The sequence below is a fragment of the Lissotriton vulgaris genome, chromosome 8 (assembly GCF_964263255.1).
Source record: "Lissotriton vulgaris chromosome 8, aLisVul1.2, whole genome shotgun sequence".
Lineage (NCBI taxonomy): Eukaryota > Metazoa > Chordata > Amphibia > Caudata > Salamandridae > Lissotriton > Lissotriton vulgaris.
Window position 1 is genome coordinate 131,407,753 of NC_141696.1, and position 23,139 is coordinate 131,430,891.

Genomic DNA, 23,139 nt, shown 5'->3' on the forward strand with positions numbered 1-23,139 from the left:
TCTTTCTGCACTGCTGTTGCCTCTTTCTGTATCCCTCTTGCCGCTTTGAGCACCCCTGATGCTTCTTTCTGCACTTCTATTGCCTCTTTCTGCACCTGCCTTACTTCATTCTCCAGCTGACATGCCTCTTTCAGAACCTCTGTTGCTTTTTTCTGCAGATCGCATGCCTCTTTCTGCTCCTCACTTGTCTGTTTTAGCACCTCGTTTGCCTATTTCTGCACCCCTCTTTTCTCTTTCTGTACCTTTCTTGCCTCTTTCTGCACCCCTGTTCCCTCTTTCTGCACGTTTCCTGCCGGTTTCTGCATCTCTCTTGCCTCTTTCTGCACATTGCTTGCCTCTTTCTACACCCCTTTTGCCTCTTTCTGCACCTCTGTTTCTCCTTTCTGCACTTCTATTGCCTCTTTGTGCACCTCTCATGCTTCTTTCTGTACCTCACTTGCCTCTTTCAGCACCTCTGATGCTTTTTTCTGCAGATCTCTTGCCACTTTCTGTACCTCACTTGGCACTTTCAGCACCTCTGTTGCTTTTTGTGCACGCTTCTTGCCTCTTTCTGTACCCATGTTCCCTCTTTCTGCACCTTTCCTGCTTGTTTCTGTACCCCTCCTGCCTCTTTCTGTACCTCTGTTGCCTCTTTCTGCGCTTCTCTTACTCTTTCTGAACCCTTTGTGCCTCTTTCAGCACCCCTGTTACTTCTTTCTGCACTTCTCTACCTTCTTTCTTCACATTTCCTGCTTCTTTCTGCACCCCATCCCTCTTTGTGCAACTCTCTTACCTCTTTCTACACCACTCTTGCCTCTTTCTGTACCTTTGTTTGCTTCTTTCTGCAATTCTATTGCCTCTTTATGCACTCCTCTTGCCTCCTTCTGCACTTCTGTTGCTTCTTACTACACCTCTGTTGCTTCTTTCAGCAATTCTCTTGCCTCTTTCTGCACTTCTCTTGCATCTTTCTGCATCCATCTTCCCTCTTTGTGCAACTCTCTAGACTCTTTCTACACCACTCTTGCCTCTTTTTGTACCTCTGCTGCTTCTTTCTGCACTTCTCTTGCCTCATTCCGCACCCTCTGTGCCTCTTTGAGTACCTCTGTTGGTTCTTTCTGCACTGCTCTTGCTTCTTTCTATACCTCTGTTGCTTCTTTTAACAATTACCCTGCCTCTTTCTGCACGTCTCTTCTTCTTTCTGCACCACTCCTGCCTCGTTCTGTACCTCTCTTGCCTCTTTGTGCACCTCACCTACCTCTTTCTGCACCCTCTTGCCTCTTTTTGCACCTGTTTCAGTTCTTTCTGCACTGTGCCTGCTTCTTTCTGCACCTTTCTCGCCTTTCTGCACTACTCTTGCCTCTTTCCACACCTCTATTGCTTCTTTTAGCAATTCTCTTGCCTCTTTCTGCACTTCTCTTCCTTCTTTCTGCACTCATCCTTCCTCTTTCTATACCTCTCTTGCTTCTTTCTGTACCTCTGTTGCCTCTTTCTGCACTTCACTTGCTTCTTTCTGCACCTATTCTGTCTCTTTCTGCACCTCTGGTGCTTCTTTTTGCACTTCTCTTTCCTCTTTCTGCACCTCTAACTTAGAGGTACTATTAATCCCCCTGCCCTATTATATACTAGGGCCTTACAGGGGAGGTCATGCCAATCACAGGGATACCCCAACCCATAGTGTACCCTAGTGTATGTAAGTGTTTTCACTATATTCTATGTGTCTTTCAGCATAGCACTGGCTCCGAGCCTGGTTAGTCAGAGTCGGTTACCACCAGTACCAGTCAGTAAAAAGTTGGGGACACAGGATGACTTTGAAAGAAGGACTCTTTCTGCACCTCTGTTGGTTTCGTTCTGCATAGCTCTTACTTCTTTCTGCACTTTCTTCGTCTTTCTGGACTTCTGTTGCCTCTTCCACCTCCACCTCCTGTAGCCACCTCCAGCCTGGCGGGGGCAATCCGCCCGACATCGTTGCACTAAAGACCCCCTGCCATATTAGGATGGCGGGGGGACCCTCGGCGGACGGAAAGACCGTCCGCCGTTTTTTTCTGCCCCGATTGCCTTACGGCCGGGCGAAAGGAATAATATGGTGGCAGTGTCTATCAGACACCACCAGCCATATTAGGATGGGCTTCTCTGAATGCCTTTCCGTGGCAGCAATGCTGCCACGGAAAGGCATGCGGAGAATCCCTGCGGGGGCCTGTTGCGGGCCCCCAGGGACTCTGGGGGGTGGGGAGTACACATGGGTAGTACCTATGGTACCCCCCAGCAGTTCCATGCACAGCATGGCAGGCACCGCAGTGCCTGCCATGCTGTGCATGGAAGTGCACAGCAGCTTTCCTGCCATTGTGGCGGGTGGTGCTGAGTGCACCGCCCGCCACAATGGTATGTGGCGGGAGCATCCTAATGCTGGCGACGGGACCCCCGCCCTTAAGGCGGGTGATCCATATTACCACGGGGATGGCGGGCGGGCAAAGTCCGCCCGCCATCCTAATGAGGCCCTAGGTATTTAAGGTTACATTTGAAGATGGAAAAGTAGGGGTTGCAGCGGAGATCTTTAAGGAGTTCCAGATCATAGATTCATTTCCTTAAAATGAGCGTGTCTAGGAAGATTTGTTTTTCAGTTTAGGAGGTATGGGAAGAAGTGAGTTGGAGCTTCTCAGAGTCCTGGCTGTCCCTGCTTTCAAAAGTTTGGTTTCTAGATATGTGGGGTTATGTCTATAAAGGGGTTTTTGGGTAATGCAAGCAGTCTTGTTGATGCATCTTCCTTCAATGGGAAGCAAACTGAGGCTCTTGAGGACAGGTGAGATGTGCTCAAACCGCTTAATACATGTTAGGAGCTGGGCAGTCATGTTGAGAACTATTCTAGGGGATCAAGGGATTTTTCTGACTTACAGTGAAGACGGTATTGCCATAGTCACGTTTTGAGAGTAATAAAGATTGCTGCTCTACTGTCTTTAAATCATCATGGGGAATGAGCCTTTGGATTTTCTTGAGATGTGTTCCTTCATTGACATGTTTTTGTCCAGGTTGATGCCAAAGGACTTAGATAGTGTGAGAGAACAATTTAGAGCATTCAAATTCTCGACTTTTTCTTGGACTGGTAGAGCATTGTTTTTGGTGAGAAAAGTAATAGATCTGTATTTTTGGGGTTCAAATTTCAGTGGTTGGGGTTAAGCCAAGTTTGTATCTTGAGTAGTGTAGCATTCAGATGTAGTATGTAACTGGGTGATTTAATTTTGTAGTAGAGTTGGGTGTCATCGGCATATAGATGATATTTGACCCCTGCTTGGATCAGTGAAGGGTTCCATGAAGAGATTGAAAAGGGATGGGGAGGGAATCGAGCCTTGGGTTACATCATGTGGAACTAGTGTAGGTTTCACAATAAAGTTGTTGATTTCTTTGCGAGCGATGTTGCAGGTAGGAGAAGAATCATCTCAGGAACGTGCCATTGATAATAGTGTGGTTCTTGAGTGTCTCGAGTAATGCTGAGTAGGGGTTACCTTCATCTACGGTTCTGTAAAGGTCATCAGAGATTTGAGCATCGCAGTTTCTGTGCTACAGCCTTTCCTGAATCCTGATTGGAAGGTGTCATGGAGGTTGAATTCATCTATATGTTGGTTGAATTGTAGTATGATGGACTTATCCATTGTTTTGGCTAGGAACAGGAGGTTGTTGATAGGTGTGAGGTTATTGAGGTCATTGGAGTTCACCCCTGTTTTATTTTAGCATGGGTGTGATTTGGCCTAGTTGGAGAGAGTCAGGTACATGACCTGTGGAGACAGATGTATTGATTATTTTCCCAGAATAGGGAGATGATGTGGTTGACGTTCCTTTCTATTGTGGATGGGAGGGGATCAGTAGTGTGGGATGTGGACTTCAAGTTAGCAACTTCACTTTCTGCCATGGGTCTGGAGTCAGACGAATTTGCATGATTTTTCAGTTGAAGGGGATCATAGTTCACTTGAGTTTTTCTTGGGGAATTAGGTCATTTTCTAAGTCTTCATCAGGAGTTTCTGTTGTGAGTCAGTGGAGAAGGTTGGTAGGGATGTCAGATTTGTGACTTGGATGAGGGATCGCCCAAATTTCACAACTTTATCAGTGAAGAAGTTAGCAATTTCTTCACAGAGTTCATTGGTGGCTGTTATTTTGTTTAGGGAGGTAAGGGTGGTTTGTTGTTTAATTATGTTGTAGAGCTTCCTGGGTTTGTTCTTAGCAATGAGTTGGTAGCTTTGAGCGAGTTTATGATTCAAAGTCTGATTGGTGCAATCCAGCAAGTTCAGGAGTGGTCAGGATGTGCCAAGAATAGAGGGCTGGTAAGGGCCTTGTGCTGGAGCATTGCTTCACAGTGAACAAAAAGTTGAAGTATTTGAAGCGAAGAGGCACTTCTATAGTGATCACAGCTCACATGCCTATTCTCGTCAGCCCCTGATTTACTACTTGCTAATGTCTGCCTATGCAGTCTTTGTAGAAAATCATATATAAGCCCTGGCGCCTCATGCAAATCCTTGATACTTCTAAGCTGCAGAGCAAGGCATGCTGGAATTAGTGAGCCCTAGCAACAAGGACCAGATCTGAGTCCGAGTGCTCTTTAATGAACTCTCTGCTTACCTTCCATACTGCCCCAGGGAGAACACTTGATCAAATATTGAGTTTAACATTTGCACAGATAAAAGGCCTGCAGGTGCTAAACAACCTTTGGGCCAACTGGGCACTCTCCATGTACCCTGGTACATATGTGGTGTAAAATAGGGAGGGAGATTGGGGAGGAGTGTAGCACCTCACAACAGAGGACAGGGAATTGCAAACATGCAGGTCCAGGCACGGCAGCATTGCAAGCATTGCAAGAAATCAGTGGCATTTCAGGTGCTCTGTGGTGTTCGACAGGAACCAACAGGACCAGGGTAGGAAGATGAGCATTTCGACCCCCACAGCCTGTCCAGCCAAGATGGCTGACTGTTCTTTGCACATCCAACCTAGCGCGCGTACAATCCCCTGATTTATTGATTGAATTGTCGCCTAATCATGTGTGGGCCACCGGGGGGGGGGGTGCACAATGAGAAGCCCAGCAACAGGGGTTGAGTTGGGATCATATTCATGAACCAAGACAGCGGTGTAAAGCAGACAATTTTTGGTAAGTAATTATAGCAGTGCGATCGGCACAGGGTCTCGGGCGAAGTTATGGGAGATAGGGCATAGCACGGAATTACAGGGTGAAAAATGCCATCTGAATTACCACCCATGCAAGCCACTGGCCAACATCATGCTGACATCTGATTGGCGACCACAAAATCAACCAGTGGTGGCAGCCATCTTGGAACCCAGGACTGAGTCCAGAGTCCTAAAGAAAACTTCAAAGAATTACAGGCGGCAGTGTATGGATACCCTGACACCCTAGGCCTGGAATCAGAAACTTTTTTTATTTTTTAAATATTTGTGAAGGAATTCATGGTAAAAAAAAAAAGCATGGGTAAAAAAAGCCCCCTGGGGTGGGTCAAGTTATAACACTCCACTGTAAGCTACTCCATGCTGCAAAATTCCACTCAATGCAACTCCACTCTATACCTCACAGCGCTATGCTAATTCGGTTTGTACCTCTTCACTCTACACCACTCCACTCAATGCCTCTCCACTGTACACTATTCCGCTGTATGCATTCCACTGTACCTCTTGCCACTCTTTGCAACTCCACTCTGTGCCACTCCACTCTAAGCTACTCTACTCCAAGCTACACCACTCTACACAATTTCACTCTATGCTGTTACACTGTATGCCACTGCAATGTACCTCACTCCAGTCTGTGCCACTCCACTCCACACCAATCCATACTACATCACTCCACTCTATGCCTCTCCAATGTACGCTATGCCACTCCACTCTGTACCACTCCAGTATACAACACTCTGCTGTATAACACTCAATTTTATGATATTCCACGCAGCGCTATTTAACTGTACACCTCTCTACTGTACGCTATTCAACTGTATGCTACTCCACTGTACGCTGTGTTCTCTCTATGACACTCCACGCCACTCCACTCTACTTTATGCAATTCCACTGTATGTAACTCCACTCTATGCTATTCTACTCAATGCCACTCCACTGTAAAGCACTCTACTGTACGCTATTTCTCTCTATGCAATTCCACTCTAAGCCACTCCACTCTACCCTACTCCAGTCTACATCACTCCACTCTAACTCCACATTATTCCAGTGTATGTCACTTCACTGTACCAAATTCCACACCACTCCACTGTACTCTACTTATCAACACTGCACTCCACTCAACAATAGTCTCTATTCCCCCACTCTACCACACAATATTCCACTCTGGCACTCCACTCAATCAATCAATCAATCAATCAGGGAATTGTAAGCACGCTATTCAACCGGGAGGGTCTCAAGGCGCTGAGTAAGCATGGGCGAATTTTGCGAATTCGCGATCCGCGAATTTGCGGATTTGCGAATTCGCGATCCGCAAAATTCGCAAATTTGTACGAATTTGCGGATTTTTGTTTTTTTGCGTGTTCGCGGGGGTTTTTGCGTGTTTGCAGGGTTTTTTGCGTGTTCGCGGGGCTTTTTGCGTCTTCGCGAGCCGCTTGCATAGCGAAGTTACCCATGCAGTCATTTATGGGAGAGGGAGAGAGAGATAGATAGATAGATAGATAGATAGATAGATAGATAGATAGATAGATAGATAGATAGAAAGAGAGAGAAAGAGAGGGAAAGAGAGAGGGAGATAGAGAACGAGAGAAAGAAAGAGAGGCCGGATCTCTGAAGGGCCAGATTCCTGAGTTGCCCCTACAGAACATACAGCTTTTTATTTTTAGCAAAATGCATATGAAAATTGTGCTGTAAAGGTCTCTTTTAGTTTAACCCCACCTGACAACTCAAAATGGGTGTATTTGCCATCCTCTCCCTTCTTCCTGTTTTTTATATCTGTAAGTGCTTCCTGATGAGGTTTAATTCCTTGGACAGGTGCCTCGTTGCCTACTTGTAACTATTCTCTGACCCTGCTTCAAGGGTCAGAGCAGGGTCAGAGAATAGTTGCAAGTAGGCAACGAGGCGCCAGGAAGCAATTAGCAACAGGTGTCCAAGTTGAAGTTAATTTTTTTGTAACCCTTTTGTAAAAGGTTACAAAGAAATTAGGTTCAACTTTTGCACCTGCTGCTGTAACCCTTGCTTGGCTGAAAATTCGTCCCGGCTGATTCGCGGATTTTACCGCGATTTCGCGAGATTCGCGGATCGCGAAATCGCAGAAAATCCGCAAATTTGCCCGCGAAACGGATTTTACGCCCACCCTTAGCGCTGAGGGGGGTGGGGTCCGCAGATCTGTTTAGCCAAAGAGCCAGGTCTTGAGGGTCTTCCTGAAGGGGTTCAGGGAGGGTATACTGGAGAAAGAAAGTGGTTCTGTTGGGTGTATGCAACTAGTTTGCACGTGATATTTAATACATAAGGGAAGGAAGTATGTGTTAATCATACGTTGTCTGCCGGTAGCTCATTCCAGGTCCTGGCTGCAATGTGAGAGAAGGATCTTCCGCCTGCTCTGGCTCTGTGGATGCGCGGGGTTTCGGCCAGTGAAGGTTGGAAGATCAGAGGTTTGTTTTGGGTACATGGAAGTTGATTCTGTCATTGATGTATTTGGGTCCGATGTTGTATAGGCATTTGTAGAAGGATTTTGAAAGTGACTCTTTTCTCCACAGGGAGCCAGTGGAGACTTTGTAGGTGTTGGCTGGTGTGTTTGTGTCGGGGATACCGAGGACGTGTCTGGCGGCGGTGTTCTGTATTGTCTGTAGTTTGCGAAGTACGGACTTGTTGATGCCGGCGTATAGTGCATTTCCATAGTCCAGTCTGCTGGTGATGAGTGCATCAGTTACTGTCTTCCTTGACTCAGGAGGGAGCCACTTGAATGTCTTGCGGAGGATGCGGAGGGCATTGAAGCAGCTTGAGGTGACGGCGTTGACCTGTCGGTTCATGGTGAGTGATGAGTCGAGTACAATGCTGAGGTTCTTGGCGTGGTCTGAAGGGGTAGGTGAGCTTCCGAGGGCGGTCGGCCACCAGGTGCTGTCCCATGAAGAAGGGGTGGTACCAAGGACGAGGACTTCTGTCTTCTCTGCATTGAGCTTCAGGCAGCCGTTGGTCAGCCAGACTGTGATGTCTTGTATTCCTTTCTGGAAGTTGATTTTGGCAGTGGTGGGGTCTTTGGTGAGGGAGAGCATGATCTGGGTCTCCTCAGCATAGGATACGATGTTGAGGCTGTGCTGTTGGAAGATATCTGCGAGGGGGGGCATGTAGATGTTGAAGAGGGTGGGACTCAGTGATGAACTCTGTAGGGCTCCACAGGTGAGTTTTGTGGAGTTGGAGAGGAAGGGTGGAAGTCTGATCCTTTGGCTTCTTCCGGTGAGGAATGATCGAATCCAGTCCAGGGATGTTTCTTGTATGCCTGCGTCTTGTAGTCTGGCGGCTAGTGTGCAGTGGGAGATGGTGTTGAAGGCCACTGATAGGTCGAGTAGGACGAGGACCGTGGAGTGGCCTTGGTCCAGGAGGTTGCAGATGTCATCTGTTGCGGCGAGTACGGTGGTCTCTGTGCTGTGGTTACTTCGGAATCCGGATTGGGACGGGTTGAGGGCGTTGTTCTCTTCAATGAATCATGTCAAATTCCTGTTGACTGTTTTCTTTGTAACTGTGGCTGCGAAGGGGAGGAGCGAGATGGGCCGATAGTTCTTGAGTTTGGTGGGGTTAGCTGTGGACACCTTGAACAGGGGTTGGACTTCTGCGCACTTACAGTTGTCTGGGAAGCTGCCTGTTTCGAAGGTGGTGTTGATGGTGTGTTGTAGTTTGGGTGCGATTGTGGCCACAGCTCTGTGGTAGATGTGAGGTGGCAGGGGTCGGTAGGGTCCCCGAGTGGATGCTTTTCATGGTTGAGGCAGTGTCTTTGGCCGTGATCGGTGTCCAGTTGGAGATGGTGGGCTGGCTGATGTATCTGGGGGGCGGGTGGCCATCTGTGGCGCCCGGTGGATGGTCGATGAAGTTGTCATAGAGGTGGAAATAGCAAGCTTCTCGCAGAGATCTTGGGATTAGGTGATGTCTGTGGCTTCGCTGCATGGGTTGGTGAATTCTTGAATAACACTGAAAAATTCCTTGGAGTTAGCCTGGATTTTGTTGTGGATGAAGTTCCTCTGGTCCAGTCTGCTGGTGATGAGTGCATCAGTTACTGTCTTCCTTGACTCAGGAGGGAGCCACTTGAATGTCTTGCGGAGGATGCGGAGGGCATTGAAGCAGCTTGAGGTGACGGCGTTGACCTGTCGGTTCATGGTGAGTGATGAGTCGAGTACAATGCTGAGGTTCTTGGCGTGGTCTGAAGGGGTAGGTGAGCTTCCGAGGGCGGTCGGCCACCAGTTGCTGTCCCATGCAGAAGGGGTGGTACCAAGGACGAGGACTTCTGTCTTCTCTGCATTGAGCTTCAGGCAGCTGTTGGTCAGCCAGACTGTGATGTCTTGTATTCCTTTCTGGAAGTTGATTTTGGCAGTGGTGGGGTCTTTGGTGAGGGAGAGCATGATCTGGGTCTCCTCAGCATAGGATACGATGTTGAGGCTGTGCTGTTGGAAGATATCTGCGAGGGGGGGCATGTAGATGTTGAAGAGGGTGGGACTCAGTGATGAACTCTGTAGGGCTCCACAGGTGAGTTTTGTGGAGTTGGAGAGGAAGGGTGGAAGTCTGATCCTTTGGCTTCTTCCGGTGAGGAATGATCGAATCCAGTCCAGGGATGTTTCTTGTATGCCTGCGTCTTGTAGTCTGGCGGCTAGTGTGCAGTGGGAGATGGTGTTGAAGGCCACTGATAGGTCGAGTAGGACGAGGACCGTGGAGTGGCCTTGGTCCAGGAGGTTGCAGATGTCATCTGTTGCGGCGAGTACGGTGGTCTCTGTGCTGTGGTTACTTCGGAATCCGGATTGGGACGGGTTGAGGGCGTTGTTCTCTTCAATGAATCATGTCAAATTCCTGTTGACTGTTTTCTTTGTAACTGTGGCTGCGAAGGGGAGGAGCGAGATGGGCCGATAGTTCTTGAGTTTGGTGGGGTTAGCTGTGGACACCTTGAACAGGGGTTGGACTTCTGCGCACTTACAGTTGTCTGGGAAGCTGCCTGTTTCGAAGGTGGTGTTGATGGTGTGTTGTAGTTTGGGTGCGATTGTGGCCACAGCTCTGTGGTAGATGTGAGGTGGCAGGGGTCGGTAGGGTCCCCGAGTGGATGCTTTTCATGGTTGAGGCAGTGTCTTTGGCCGTGATCGGTGTCCAGTTGGAGATGGTGGGCTGGCTGATGTATCTGGGGGGCGGGTGGCCATCTGTGGCGCCCGGTGGATGGTCGATGAAGTTGTCATAGAGGTGGAAATAGCAAGCTTCTCGCAGAGATATTGGGATTAGGTGATGTCTGTGGCTTCGCTGCATGGGTTGGTGAATTCTTGAATAACACTGAAAAATTCCTTGGAGTTAGCCTGGATTTTGTTGTGGATGAAGTTCCTCTTGGTGGCTCTGTTCTGGTTTTGGTAGTCCATCATGGCGTCCTTGTGTGTGGTGAGGTTTTCGGTTGTCTTGGTGTTTCTCCAGTTCTTCTCCAGGCATCTGGCTTCTTGGAGAGTGGTGGTGAACCAGGCTTCTTTCCGGGGGTGTTGTCTGTTAGGGTTGCATAGTGGGCAAGCTCGTCTGTGCAGTTGGGGATCCAGGTGTGGAGTTCTCTGGCTGCATTGTTTGCGTCAGGTGCCCAGGTGTGGTTGTCTCGTGTGAGGGTGGAGTTAAGTTGCTCATCAGTAACCTTGCCCCAGTTCCTTCATGGTGAGTGTGAGGCTGGTTTGGGTGCCTTGGGTTTGTTGATGGCGAAGTGTACGCAGTGATGGTTAGTCCATGGCAGCTGCGTAGAGTGGCTGAATTGGATACTGTTTCCTACCGTGAAAATGGGGCCAAGGGTGTGTCCTGATCTGTGGGTTGGTGTGCTGACGAGTTGCTTAAGTCCGATGCTGGCGAGGTTGTCACGAAGGATAGTGGAGTTGGGGGGGTCGCTCAGGTTGTCGAGGTGGATTTTCAGGTCTCCAATGAGTATGTAGTTTGTTGAGGTGATGGCGTGGGGTTCGATGAAGTCGGTGATGGTGGTGGCGAAGGGTGTTCGGGTGCCGGGGGGTCTGTAGACAGGGTTCCTCAGAGTGTGGCTACCAATACAAGTTTACAACCCTTCTTTACATATGCCACTACACTACACTCCACTCCCCTTTACCGCACTCTATGCAATTTCCTTTATGCATCTCCACCCTGTTTTACTATACTGCGCTGTATGAGACATTACTCTACTCTACTCTACTCCAGTACTGCACTCTACACCACTCCACGGTTCAGTACTCTATCTCACTCAACTCTGTGACAGTTTATGTCACCCTAACCTACCATACTGTGCCGCACTCTACTCTACTCCACTGTACAACACTGTAATCCTATCTGTGAACTCCTCTCTAGTTCACTTTATGATACTTTCCAACACTCTACACCACACCAGTCCACTCCATTCTATGACATACCATTCCACTCTACAACACTTTACTACACTGTATGCAATTGCCAGCCACTCCACTCTACCCCACTGCACTCTACAAAACACTGCTCCACTCTACACTATACCACTCCACTGGGCTCCACTCCACTAAACTCCACTAAATAACACTTTAAACCACTCTTTGCTACTGTAAAACACTCCACTCTACACTGCTCCACTCTACTCCACTAATTGCAACTCCACTCTGTTAGACTGTACAACTCTATGTGCCACTATACCACACTGTACTCCACTCTATGCCCCTACACTAGACTGTACAGCCATGTACTCTACTCATTGCCCCAACACTCCCCTCTACAACACTTTACTCTACTCTACTATAGTTTCCAACACTATGACACACCACTCCACTGTAATGTACAAGATGCACTCCAATTTATGGCATTTAGTCAACGCTCTGTGACGCCTTTCCACTCTACTGCCCTACATGCCACTCTACCACAAAACACATGGAAATACCTCTAAACAAAAGAAGGCAATTCAAGCCTATATTCAAAACTGAAGAGCAAGAATTTGCAAAGATAGCCAAAGGAACAGAGTCCCAGATACTATAGGGAAACCCCAGAAAATTATTGGGTTGAGGTCCAATTTTTCTGGACTACAGGGGTCTTCAGAAGAGTCTCTGAGCTCCTGAGTGATTGGAAACCATCCAAGAAGGAGCTGTCCATGTTTACAAAATGGCATGAGATTATAGCTATAAGACTAAACTATTGTGGCATAAAAGGATGTTATTATAGCTATTAAGGGCCCGCTACCGCGTTAAAGGTCCGAGACGAAGATGAGGGACTTTAACAAGGTAGCGGGACTTCAATAACCGGTATAGCCTTGCTACGAAGGGCTGTAAGGCTATTATAACATTTTGCCACTAGAGTGCAGAATGTTCTAACAAATAAAACAAAGCCTCTCGAAGCTTGAGGCGATTTAAATCCCCTTGAGCTTCAAGAGGCCTTTGTAAGACATTGAAATGTTGCTCTGCGGCCCTTTACCGGCCCGTAGAAGCATGGAGCACTCCATTGTCTACAGTGGAGCTCCCAACATTCCAATGTTCTAATAATCCGTAATCTAGCCTACTTTATTTTGTTGTGTTAAGATTTCATACAACGCTCCAAAATCAAATGGTTTAACAATGGGATGACAAAACAGCCATGTTTTTAGATATCTTCAGAAAGAAAGAAAGCTGGGGTTGATAAAGAAGCCTAGAGGAAGTCTCTTCCACAACATGAGAATCAACACATAGGAAGCCCTGCCTCCAAAACGTCCATTTGCAACAGTGATGAATATGCAATGAGCACTAGGTTTCAGGGTGGAGCCCTCTTTTTGCTTGGTAGATGAGCAACTTCATTTAAAGAAGGGACAATAGACCACATAAAGGCAATGTGGAAAATGCAAAGGTTTTAAAGGTTGGTCAGGGAACAACCAGATGCTATGACACAGTGTTGTAAGAGGCAGGGTAATGTGACAGAACAGGCATTCACCCAGGATCAAAATCAAACTCACAAACAAGAAATAGAGCTTAACCTTATGCAGTTGTCATGTGGTCATTGATTCATGGTTCATCATTTTGAATCTAACGCTTTAGCATTTTCTGGACACTTTAGTTGGTGTTGAAGAGATTTTTTGTTGAAAACACATTTTAATATTTATTGTTGTAACCCGGTGTTTTTCTGCCTTCCAAGTTCAGGAAGGTTGGGTGTGGCAGAGCTCTCTGAGGTAACAAAATACAATAATGAAATTGATGTGGTTTGATTCCAAGGACACCTGTTATAAATGCTGAAGCCTCTCCACTGTCCAGATTCATCTGTTTTTCACAATTTTAATTACTGGTCAGCTTAACTTGTGGCCTAGAAAAACATTTTTTAATACAAATTTTTCAAAAGCTACAATTCACGTTTGCTTAAAATGAAGTAGAGATGCGTTCTTTATGAAAGTTCTACCATCACAGTGTGTTTGCTGTAATTCCATTCTGTTGTTTTTTTCTGTAGCTGTGTAAAAGGGCTCCTGTGGAAATTGAATGAAAATGGGAAAAGTTAATTTGTTTGACCCTCCACCTTTTTGCCCCCCACTTCAGGAATCTGAAAGAAACGTGACATACTGAACCCAAATCTGATCAGATTCATCTACTAACACCAAAGTTATTAGCAAAACAAAAAATGCTTATCAATGGAAACTATGACCTAACCATAACTGCAGAGTATAATTCTTTCAGGAAAAAGAAAGTGAAATTATGGTTTACTTTGGATATCACACCTCAACTTATGTCTTAAAAAAACCTCAAAGATTCACCTAAAAAACCATAGTTAAAGTTAAGATATCATTACGAGTTAAAACAAAAAAAAACATGTAAATCATATGGTTAGGAGCATACTCCATAACTTGTACAACAACCATGCAAACTATAACTTGCACACCAAATGCAATGCTCATGACCTCACCCTTAATGAAACAGAGGCAATTACAAACGTGAATCATTTTACAGGTGAGATTACACAGCACATTACCTCTACAACAATTATTAATACAATATTGTTTATTGTTTTGATTATGTGTGGTTGTTTACCTACATTTTGGTTTTAGGTGTTGTTATGTATGGGTATATATTGTGCGGTCATAAGCAGTGCATTCGGTGAGGGAGTTGTATTCATGATTCCACAATGCACAAAGAGAGAAAAAACTCCCTGGTTTACAGGCATGCTTTTGTTTTTTGAATTATACTTTGAGAATCAGTTCAAGTGACAATCTGGGAGTTAACAGCGGGTTAATGCTTTTTGAACTGAATTGCAGCCGCAAACTAATAATACAGAAGTTACCTAAACACAAATATAATTCCCAGTTTAGTTTCTCAAGGAGAAAAGTAGAGATAATCACCACAAATAGTAGTTGATGCAGATGATTTACAGCATGACACTGTTGCCATCTAGTGGACCTTCTTGTTTTACTTGTTTTTCTTGATAACATTTCTTCTTATCAAATCATTAACATTTGTCATAGATATATTACATTATGGACAACAGGATGTGGGAGCACACTGCTGACCTCTCAGGCAAGGTTCACCCCTGGCATTCTGGGAAATGCAGTCTTTTGTAGCTAGCGCCGATATTTTAGAGTGTTTTGCCAAGGTTGGCGCAGATAGTGCTGATCTCTAGACACGTGTTTCTGGTTTATTAACCGTCATCCGTAGAGAATACAGTCTTGAATTTTGCGGTTTGCCGAGTAGGCTGCCAAACATTATATCATGTCCGGTACCTCTCACTGGTGCGCAGGTGCTTCATCCACGAGCTCGTCAGCTCAATGACTCATGGGAGTACTTTAAATAGACAACAGGATGTGGGAGCACACCGCTGACCTCTCAGGCAAGGTTTGCTCCCGGCATTCTGGGAAATGGTGGAACACTCCAGCAAAATACCAAGTAAGCACGCACTACAAACTGTTTTTACCATAATGCTAAGGGGCGAACTGTGTTGGGAGGTCAGCAGTGTGCTCCCACCCCTTCCCATATTACATTATGGCAATCATTCTTTCGTATTCTTTTTTCACATGACAATGTAAAGCAAGCTCTGCTCGCTTAGTGGATTACCATATACTGCAATGCAATTTAAATTTTAATAATGTACGTAGAACATAAACAGGAAATAAAGTAAAACCCCCCTATCCACTCCTGGCAGCAAGCACGTAATCCAGAGCCTTTATGTATCGCAACTGGTTCTTATGTAATGCACTCTGACACCTTCGGGTATTGTTCGCACTATATAAAGTTGCATTAAATAAAAAAAATGAAAAAAATGGGTGTTCAGGCCAACTGGCATAACTAATTTAACGTTTGTGTGAGAGGGCCATTCCTCATTTTCAGCTTTGACTACCGGCGGAGTGTGTGTGGGTGATTGTGCAGGTGCAATGTCATCATCACTCTGGGCTGTCACTTCTGTTAGCATTTGTTCCCATTCTGTCAAATCTCTCTCTGCTTTCTCATCTACTCTCACTGCCCTGAGGTGACATTCTTCTGCCACAACCTACTAACGCAGATCATCTTTCTATTTACCAAGCTTGGGGGGTGGGGGGGTGTAGGGAGGATCCAATGTATTGCAATCTGCCTTTTTGCCAGAACCAGGCCCAACATTGCAAACGTATGCCGTATCCGTGTCCCTTCCTTCTGTGTTGGAAATATGCCCTGTTAGAAATGGAATTTCTGGTTGGCTAAGGCTTGCGCCAAAGCCAGGCTGAGACCACCACTCTAGTCAGGGCAACGGAGTTATACCCCAAAGATAACCCCTGCTAACGCCCTTGGTAGCTTGGCACGAGCAGTCAGGCTTATCCCTGAATCTATGTGTAAAGCATTTGCGCACGCACACAGCAACAACATCCCAGGCACACTACAAAAGGAACTCCACACAAGGTTATATAAAAAATAGCCCTTGTATTCTCATAACACATCAGAATAGTAAACACATAATATACATGGTGCCACCGGGCACTAGGTCATATCTACAAGGGATTATTTACACCTGACAGGGCCCACTGGACCACTGTCAGAACCATCACAAAGCAAACTTAGTAAAAGTAAAACATGTCATAAATGTACAACCAGTAACCACTGGTAATCACTGTACTTAGCATCAGCCTGTAACATAAACTACATTATGCACAGCATCACATTAGGCGCAAATTACATTCTGCGCCAACCTCACCAGCATAAACACATTATGCAAACTAACCTCATAATCACAAGAACAACATTTAGAGGTTTCAAACAGGGTGCATAAAACATACTACATACATTACATTTTCTAGCACCACGTAATCACATTAGGTCCTGGCGCCCTACAATCCTAACAGTCCCCCTGGCCAACTGGCCATCTCCAAAAAGGGGCTCCAATGCCCTATGTCCAAAAGTCAGGGCGTGCTGCCTAGGCAGAGAAAGTCAAGGGTGCGCATTCAGCGCAAGCCTAAATGTTGCAGCTGGCACTAAGTGCTGCGCAACTGTAAATGTCAGGGGCCAAGGAGTGCATCTCACTCCTAAATCAAAAGGTATGTCCCCACATAAAGAATAACCTAAACGGTGCAGCTGCCCACTACTTGCTGGGCAGCTGGGAATATTAAAATGCAGCTTGGGCTCTCAATGTACTCTTAGAGCAATTGCAAAAGGGTTGCTGCTGCCCGTGCTGGTGCGGTGCAGCTGAGAATCAGGAAAAAGGGGGCCCTGGCACATCTGTGCCTACGGGGCCTCACTGAGACTTCTCTTAAATAATGTTGCCCCTTAAACATTGCAGTTGCCCACTGTAAAGTGGGGCAACTGTAAAAAAAACATATGGCCACTACTGGAGCAAACACAGGCCCCTCTGGCCCTTAAAACACATGTCCCCCTTTGTTGGAGCCACACGGGGCTCTGAAAACAAATGTGCTAAATGTTGGAGCTACACAGGGCCCTGTAAACAAATTATGCCCCCAATCCTCCACTGGGACTTTGAAACCAAATGGTGGCCACGTTTGAGCGGCCCTCTAGCAAGCGGGCCACTCAGGGGACCGAAGCACCGGCATGGGCACGGGGGGCACCGACAATGTGCCCCGACACCACCCACCAACCACTGTAGGATTCAGCCCTTACTCACCGTGCTCTCTCTGACGCTGCTCTTGGCCTCCTCACCACTCGGGCGTCTCCACTCGGCTGGGTGGCTCCGTCCGGCCCCTTCACTCCTGGCGACGACCTCCTCTGGGCCTCCTCGCGGGCCCCAGGGCCGGCACTCTGCTCTTCGCCTGGTCCCTCTCCTGGGACCGAGACTTCAGCATGGAGCCTGCGGGGCTCTCGATGCCTCCTCAGGCTGCCGGGCGTGCGCTGGACTTCCTCTGCAAAACCGGAAGTCCCGCCCGCCGCCAGGCACATTGCTGCCTGACTTCCGCTTTTGCCGCGACTCGGGCCACTGCGGTGATAAGAGGGCTAGGCTCCCTCCAAAGTTTAAATCTAGAGTGGGGTGGGCACCCGCTGTCAAAATAAAATCCATGGCCATAGCGGCAATATCGCAGGGTGGGCACCCGGTCTCAAAATAAAACCCATGGCCAGAGCGGTAATATCGTGGGGTGGGCACCCGCAGTCAAAATAAAACCCATGGCCATAGCGGCAATATCGAGGGGTGGGCACCCGCTCTCACGGGGGAATCCCTAATCTGGGGATTCCCTCTCTCTCTCTCTCTCCAAGCAGCGTGACGCTGCGGAGACCTCTTGTTCCTCCTTGGTGACAGGAAAAATTAAAGCGCTCCCAGAGAGCCAAGTCCTGGGGGGGGATTAAAAAGGAGCAGAAGGTCCCAAAATTCCTTTTAGGCATCTTGGGGCAATGCAGGGCCCAGGGAGGCAGCCCTCATGGCAGCCCCCCCCCCCTGGGCCCCAGCAGCAGCACGCCCCCGCAGGAACAGCAACCAAGAACTGACCAATCTCATGGGGACACAATGTCGTAATTTGACAATGATCGGGTTAGCATTTAGCTCAGCTACACAAACTTCTTATCTTGACCACGTTTGCGGGGGCCATTTTGTATTGCTGGCTTCTATTTTCATGAACATGCTGCCTCGTGGTCAGCATGCCCCTTTGTCCTTCCTCTGTACCAATGACCATCTAACTTGCCCAGCAACAGGCTATTTTTAGTACTGGTCAAGTTTGCACATGCGTAGTCAAACCCTCTGTATTAGTGGACGGTCATCGCTTAGGAATGTTCCCCAAACTGACCGGTGGTACTAAAACTCCTCCCATAAGTTGGCTGTGTTCCAGAAATGTCCTTATATGTACCTAAACTGAGCGAATGTATTCCGCCTACTCTTTTTATTACTGTAAAATTGTATAAAAGAGGTCGCGCACCGATGTTCGGTGTGATACTTCTTACATTGCCGAAGGGTGCTGTAGGAATGTTTATGCAAACAAAAAGAAGGAGTATCCCCAGCGTCAGGTTTTTGAAGGAAAAAGCTTCCGGAGGGTGAATTGTTTGGCAAAAGAAAAAAGGAAAAAAGTCAACCTTTTTGATAGGAAACCCCTCACTCACCACCTAGTGGTGACTTGCTTCATCATCGGGGTCCACCCTGGTGACCTAGCGTCACCAGGATGTGCTTCGACACCTGGGTTACAGTGGAGCAGGTGTGACTGTTTGTGCAAAAAGAGGTGTTAAAAATTGTCCTGGTAGTCTTAAAAACAATCTTTATTACAAAGTAATCAGAACAATGTTTAAAAATTATTGGCGAGATATACCTTGGTGAGTTACGGCCAAGGTATCTCTATATGTGTGTGGATGGCTTGGTCAACATGTTTCTACCTTCAGGGCAGTAGCCCGGTATTCTTCAGGACCAAAAACAGGTGGATGGGGGGTGTGTGCCCCCTAAAAGGCACACCCTCACCTGATCCCCTGTGAACCAACTGGAAAAATTACCAGCGGTAGATGTGCTCTTTAAAATAAAGAGCAATGTCTGGTTGCAAAAAAAGACCTGTGGGGGGAAGTAAAAGAGTACCGGATTCAGTAGAATTTCTATACTTTCCTGTTACGTCGTGCAGTGTCTCTGTGAAATGGATAATCATGCCATGGGACGTGCCCTCCGAGTGATCCAGTATAGTGTTTAATACGGGTGGTTGGCAGGGAAGTATTATCCGAGTGTGCACTCTTGTCATAAGGTGCTTAAGTTTGTCATGCAGTACGTAATTATTGCCTTCATGGGGATATATACAAACATGCATTTCATTTCAAATGCATACATACTTAATTTAACATTCGTCTTATTCAACCATCTGTTGTGCCCAGTGAATTTCTATGGGCGTCTCTAGGTGGGCGTGGCAGGTAGTGACATGTCCTCGTATATCCAATGATACTAGGTAGTGCCCCGAATTATACTAGATTGTGCCACGATTTATATATTTTAACAGACAAGACACACAAACAAAAAACATGTAGGAGTGCACATAGGTTTCATGGTTCGAACATGGGGCTTACTTGTTTTAAGCCTTTTGATTACTTCAACGGGCAGGGGGTAGGGTCTTTTAACCACCAAACCTAGTTCTGAAAAGGCGCGAAAGGTATGAGTAAAAAGAGCGCAGGGTCCGTTAGGGATCGCAATAGTTGTCGGTTTTGGGTTCCATCTCATTAAGGAGCAACGCGGTGCATTTTACTTACAGTTGGCGGGAAATAAAGCGGCCATTCACCTACTCCTATCCTCCTCTGCTCGGCTAGTAGTGCCGTGTGGGAGTCCTTCCGTTAAATGAGAAAATCACTTCCGGGAAGGGCGTGGTGCCGTGCGCCGGAGGGGGAGGGGTTACAGGGCGGTGCCAGATGACGCGGCGAACGCGTATGTTTGTAAACAGCGCGCGTCCCGTTTACTAACCATCCAAGGGGTGGTGCGGGGATATTGGATATTCATTGTTAATGAATATTAGTATCTAGATTTGAACATCAGAATCTGGTGACGCGGAAACACGCAGATGTTAGTAAACATGAAGCGTGTTCCGGAGTGAAGTGTTTTAAGCGCATGAAGAAGCGGCCCTAAGTAGTAGGTGCAGCTAGACGATACTCATTGATGATGAGTCTCAGTACCTTAGTTTAGTACCAGAATCTGGTGACGCGGAAACACGCAGATGTTAGTAAACATAGAGCGTGCACCGGAGTGGAGTGTTTAGAAAAGTTTTAAGCGCATGAAGAAGGGGCCATTAGTAGTGGGTGCAGCTAGATGATGCAAGTTTTTCAGAGGCAAGTGGTAGAAACATAATGCCTTACATAAAGAGTAGTTGGATTTCCCCTTGTTAGCCGGAGGGGCTAGGTGGAGGAACAAAAAACTACAGTGGTGCAGCTTCTTATCGTGGGATATGTGGGCTCAGTTAGTGGGTCATTTGAGCACACTGGCCCATGGGATATTGTCATTGAGTCCAACTTTGTGCCTGACGCTGGGGATACTCCTTCTTTTTGTTTGCATAAATATTCCTACCAGGGGAATAGGAGATATCTCTTGTCACTTTCCAAGTGACACTATCCCTTGCTCTCTCAATTGTTTTCAAAATGCTGTAGGAATGTACCACCACCCCATGGGGTCCTAATAAACTTGTCTTTTGCATTTCCAGTTTCCGTGCCAACTTCTATGTTACGGTGTCATGGAGTTTTTGCAGAGTATGTAGATCTGAGGAAACCCAATACCACAAATTGGCGACCACGAAGGGACTCATCGGCGACTCGGATGCCCGAAGGAGTGGTCGTGACGAAGGATTGGAAACTCGCCATGGACGCGTACGCTGCCACTGAGTGACCCGAGTCTTGGCACCCACGGTGTTTCTTCCTTTCCTTCTGACCTGACCTTCCAGGTGGCGTCGGTCCTCGACTGAGATCCTGATCGGTAGGGTTGTCGTACAGTGCCTGTTTGGCTGTTTCGATTAAAGAACTTGGCAGCTGGAATCTGGATATTTGAGAACTTGGTAAGCTTTTGATTGGTAAGATAGTCTACTGACACTTACTGTGGCTTTTTGGATTTGTTTGAGTTAGCTAACATTTGGATTTATGATTTGAAGTTATATGTGGAGTGCACCTCACATAGGCAGGTAGTGTAGAGATATTTCTCTGACTTTGTATTTTTTTGAACGGCACACCATGTGTAAAACATATTAAGTGCCATTTTATGTAATATCGCGTTTTTGTGATATTTTGACATGCCTGTTTTAAGCACACTTCGAGGAATGTGCTGTTTTGGAAAGGGTACCAATTATCGATTAAATGAATCTCAGCCGGCTCCCCCAGAGGGGACACCTAATCGTGAAATGCGTATCAAATTTGGCCTTCCCCCTATTATGTATAGTACAATGTGGCACAAATATACAAAGACTGATCATGAATTGCAATGGCCACTACATGGGTCGTTTGATTTACGAAAGGTTCAATATGTGGAGCAATGTTTGTTTCAGCGTAGGTCTAGACAGGATATGTTTGATTGTGTACGTATGTGGGAGAAAGCGGTGCGTGAGCGCATGAAGCGTGAACAAGCCTTGGCGGACAAAGAGCAGCGAAAGGCTGCTCGTGATAAAGCTTTACAGCTGCAGGAAAAAGAGTTGCAGGAAAAGAAAGAGAGGGAGACACGGGAACGTAATTTGCAAGTTAATGGTCAATTTCCTATTCAACGTCCTCTTTATCCTGTCCTTACTAATGAATCTGATGATTTTTCATTACTAGACCGTTGCCCGCCTCCGTATGTTTCACCTACGGCTCCGAATGAGGAATTGGATGAAGACGATCAAGGGGATAGTCGTACCAGGCTAAGTGTTGATCGGGCTGCGGAATTGCGCGGGTTTGCTCAAAAACTTAATATTAAATCTATAACTATTTCAGAGATTGATGACCATATGCGTAAGTGGTCCGAGAAAGAACGGTTGTATTTCTTGAGCCATTTTGGAGACGAAGTTGTAGAACGGTTTAGAAAATATTCATCTGAGTTGGAACCAAAGGATGTATCAGTTGGTCGCGAGAATTTGCGTAAAGGTATTTTTGTTCTTACAGATGCGGATTCGTTTTTCCAACGGTTGGTCGAACTGCGGGATGAGGCGTTAACATTGCGAACGGTGAGAAAGGCATCAGACCCGGCTGCTCCTGGATCGACAGATATATCCAAAGAGTGTCCTATCTTTGGAGCAGATAAGAGTTCTACAGTTCATATTATGCCTATGTGAGAAGCTGCGCCTTTATATGTCCCTCCTAAAGGGCAAGGTACAGATGATGATAAATTGTCTGTGAATGCAAAGGGTTATTTTATATATAACTGGGTTTACACGCCGTGGAATAGAACAGATGTTATGGCACTTAAGACTGCTCTGCCTGACCCTCGTAAAAACCCGGCAGCTTTCTATGAAGGAGTGGAAGGGGCTATTTCTTCATGTGTTATGACATTAGTTGATATTGATCTTTTCTTTGGGTTAATATTGCCTCCTGATATGTGGAGGGCGATCGTAAGTTCGATGATCGAGCGATTCTGGGTGCAGATTGGAAAGACCTAGCCCGAGCTGATCTGGATAGGGAGCCCGCGTGTAAGCCATGCCAATTAATTTTAGATCTTCCGGTGGCTATTTTGAATAAATTAAAAACGCTTGTTCCCCCTAAGAAGATTGATTGGACTATGTTAGCCTCTTGCAAGCAGAAACCAGATGAATCGGTTTCTGACTTCTTACCACGTTTTGAGAAAGCATTCCATGACTACAGTGGGCAATTATTAACAGAGGACACGGGCAGGCATTTGTTCGTTGACAAGTACGCGGCCAATCTCCTTCCGGAGATTGCAAAACGTTTAAAGACTAGTCAAAGTTCATGGACCACGGCGACCCCTGCTTCTTTATTGACTATGGCTCAGTATTATGAACGACAGGAATTGGAGGCTAAGGAAAGTAGTGATAAGAAGGCGAAGGAGTTAAAGACGAAGGTGATGTTGGCTCAGGTTTACGCTACACAGCCGAGAGGGAATGATAGGGGTAGACGTGGATCGTATGGTACGTCTTCCATTCGTTCCGATATTTCTGAGGACCAGTGTGCATACTGTAAACAGTTTGGACATTGGGCATCAGACTGTCCAGTGCTTCGAGAA